The sequence below is a fragment of the Pteropus vampyrus genome, unplaced genomic scaffold (genome assembly GCF_000151845.1).
Source record: "Pteropus vampyrus isolate Shadow unplaced genomic scaffold, Pvam_2.0 Scaffold138, whole genome shotgun sequence".
Lineage (NCBI taxonomy): Eukaryota > Metazoa > Chordata > Mammalia > Chiroptera > Pteropodidae > Pteropus > Pteropus vampyrus.
This window is the reverse complement of record NW_011888919.1, coordinates 2,362,805-2,365,750: the sequence shown is the minus strand read 5'-3', so window position 1 is coordinate 2,365,750 and position 2,946 is coordinate 2,362,805. Positions and strand designations below refer to the sequence as shown.

Here is a 2,946-nt window from a genome sequence, read left to right as displayed (position 1 = left end):
AGGCGGGGGCCATGGAAGGGTTTTGAACAAGGGCAGGACCATTTGGTCTGGGTACCACTAGAAAGGTCCTCAGAGGCTGTGGTGCATGGAAGGGGCGAGGCTAGAGCTTGGTTTCCGCTTTAGCTCCTGACTGGCTCTCTAACTCTGGTAAGCCCCCACCCGTCTCTGGACCCGCTATTTCCCACTCAGGGTTCTCCTGGGAGTGGAGGCAAAACAAAAGTAGGGGAGGGAAGTAGCCAGAAATCACCATGAGACTGAGCGCCTCGAGGACAGAGCCCTCTGACTCATGCCTGCAGCTCCAGCCCCTGGCACGGGGCCTTCAAGAAGTGCTGATGCTGTGTGAGGGCGTGCAGAAACTGCCAGAAAAGGGAGGGGGGTGGGAGGGGGCGTTAGGCCCTGCACCCAGAGAGGAGAATGGGGACAGGTGGGCAGGGGTAGACCCGAGATACTCAGAACAGAGATTTCTCATGTGTTCCCTTATGTTCTTAGCCAAAAGCCTTTTCTAACTAGTTCCTACCTTGTCTCGCCAGAAACCAACTTGTAGAAGGTGAGGGGCTTCAGGCCACCTCAGGTATTCAGTGTTTTCATTCAGTGATACTCAGTGAGGCCCCGTATGTGACATCGAGAACACAGTAGTGAACAAAAATGAAAATATGGTTTGGTGCTCTCCAAGCATCTGAATAGGCCCGTTGGCTAAGTGCTGGGGCTCCGGAGCCGGGCCGCCTGGTTCATACCACAGCTGTCCCATCTTCCTGTTGTGGCTTTGGGCCTCAGTTTCCTTATCTGTAAAATGGGACCAACAGTACCCACTTCGACTCCTTTCGTAGAGATTTTCTAAGATTGGTTATACAAAGGACCTAGCATGGTGCTTGGCCCAATAAATATTGTGCTAGAGACAAGTTCATGGGCTATGGGAGCTTTAGAGAGGGCTTCCTGGAGGAGGGGACATGTAAGCCAAGACCTAAAGGAAAACTAGGAAGGCATTTGCCAGCCAAAGGGGTCTGGCAGTGGATGGAGAAAGAGCGGTCCTGGAGGGAGGAGTTTGGCAGGGGACCTGGCAGCACTTCCAGGAGGGTTTCTTGCAGGGGGAGGCTGTCAGAAATGTCTTCAGAGGTCTCGTCTCGTTCTTGTCGCCTTCATTCCCTAGGGTTGGAAGCCATAGGAAAGGCAGCCTGGCAGTGGGCGGTACAGGCCCCAGTTTAGCAGGACCGAGGAGTGAGGCTGCCTGTGGACTTGCAGGGAAGTCCAAAGATAGCTCAGCAGAGGAGGATGACTCGCAGCCTGGGATTCCCCACAAATCGGGGGAAGTGAGGATGAATCAGCCTCTCAAAGTAGAATGAAGCCACTGTGGGTAGTGAGACCTGGGTTCGAGCCCCAAGGCCACTCTGCCTTAGACTCGCTTCTAGCAGGGCAAAGAGGGCTCAGCAGTGTGACAGGCTGGGTGTTAATCTGGGCCCTGCAGCCTCAGTTCCCAGCTTCCAGGCCCAGCTCCTCTTGACACCTGTTTCTGAATCTGCACAGTGGGGTAGGGGAGTGGTCGTGATTTATAAAAAGGGGGCACAGAGTTGGGCATACAGTAGGGACTCTGGATGTGCCAGTCCCCTCCCCTTTTCCTGTCTGAGTCCTAGCAGATGCGAAATGATTGTGTGGGATGGTTCGGGGTTCCTGCTGGTCTCCAGATGGGGTTCTGAGGAGATGAGTAGAGGGGGAAAAAGATAACAAAAAGAAAAAGGACAGCCACACATTGTCTGAAAGTCAGTAGCAAGAATAAAAATGATTATGTCGTGTATTTGGTTCTTACCGAATGCCTGACCCTCTGTGCCACTCTGTTTTAATCTTCATGGCAGGCAGTGCCATGGGGAGGTGACCCCATTTTACAGGTGAGGTAAAATGTGCACAGAAGTGAAACCACTTGCCCCAAATCACACAGCCAGAGGATGGCAGAGCCAGGATCTGTTTGAATTCAAAGCCCTTGCTCTTAGCCTCAAATCTGGGGCGGGAGTTGGAGGGAGTTGTCGAGGACTCCCCAGCCCACAGGCCTGGCAGGGCACTTAGGGGAGGCCTTCGCTTTATAGATGGGGAAACAGGTTCAGACAAAGCAGGGTAAGAAGGCCCCAGTGGATGCCCTGCCTGTTTGGAACGTGGATATGTTTATTAAGAAACAGCAACTTCTTCGTCTTTAACGTTTATTACAAAGTAGAAGAGCAGAGACTGGTGAGCTGCGCCACCCGGTTCACTCTGTCCCCACGTTCTCTGCAGCTCTGGAAAAATGGTATCCTCTTGCTTTCCCACCAGGGGGTGCCACCTCCTGCCCCGTCCCAGCCTCAGGCCTGGTTCCTTCAGATCCACCGACCAGCGGTAACCGAGGCATCCCAGGATCCTGGACTCTGGGCTCCCAGTCCCCTGCTCCTCTGGGCCTCAGCTGTCCCGGTCCCCAGGCACCTCCACTTGGAACTGAAAGCTGGAGGTCGTCTATAGCAGCACAGCGAAGAGGGTTTTTTGAGGGTATGTGGGGTAATGGTGACCATTTCCCCATTTAGGGCCTCAGGGATAGGCCACAGCCTCCCTCCTTCAGCCAGTGTCCCCTCCAGCAGCCCCAGCAAGTCAACCGACCCCAAGGTGGGACCCCCTTGGGTCCTTGCACCCGAGGTGCTTTATTCATGGGTTTGGGTCAGGAATAGCAGGGAGAATGTCCTTGACCTCAATCACAGGGAAAGTAGCCTGGTTCTTCCTCCACGGGTCCTGGGGAGACAAACAGAGATGGATGGACAGGCAGCCCTGGAAACAGAGGAGGAGCAAGACCCGAGACAGAAGTGGAGACCGAAATTGGTAGGCAGAGGAGGAAGAGCATGGAGGTACTTGACACCAAGAGAGGGGGCCAGCCGGGCATTTGGACAGAGCCAGAGAATGTGCCCAGGGGCAGAGACCAAGCAAAGAAAGGAGAGA

General features: G+C 54.3%; 1 long non-coding RNA gene across 1 annotated transcript; it reads right to left on the bottom strand.

The window, feature by feature from the left end:
• Positions 1-2,169: 2,169 nt before the first annotated feature.
• Positions 2,170-2,940, bottom strand: LOC111744640. Its single transcript, XR_002782264.1, has 2 exons — positions 2,701-2,940; positions 2,170-2,472 (listed from the first exon to the last, which is right to left on the bottom strand). It is a non-coding gene; the product is annotated as an uncharacterized LOC111744640 (long non-coding RNA).
• Between the last annotated feature and the right edge of the window lie 6 nt (positions 2,941-2,946).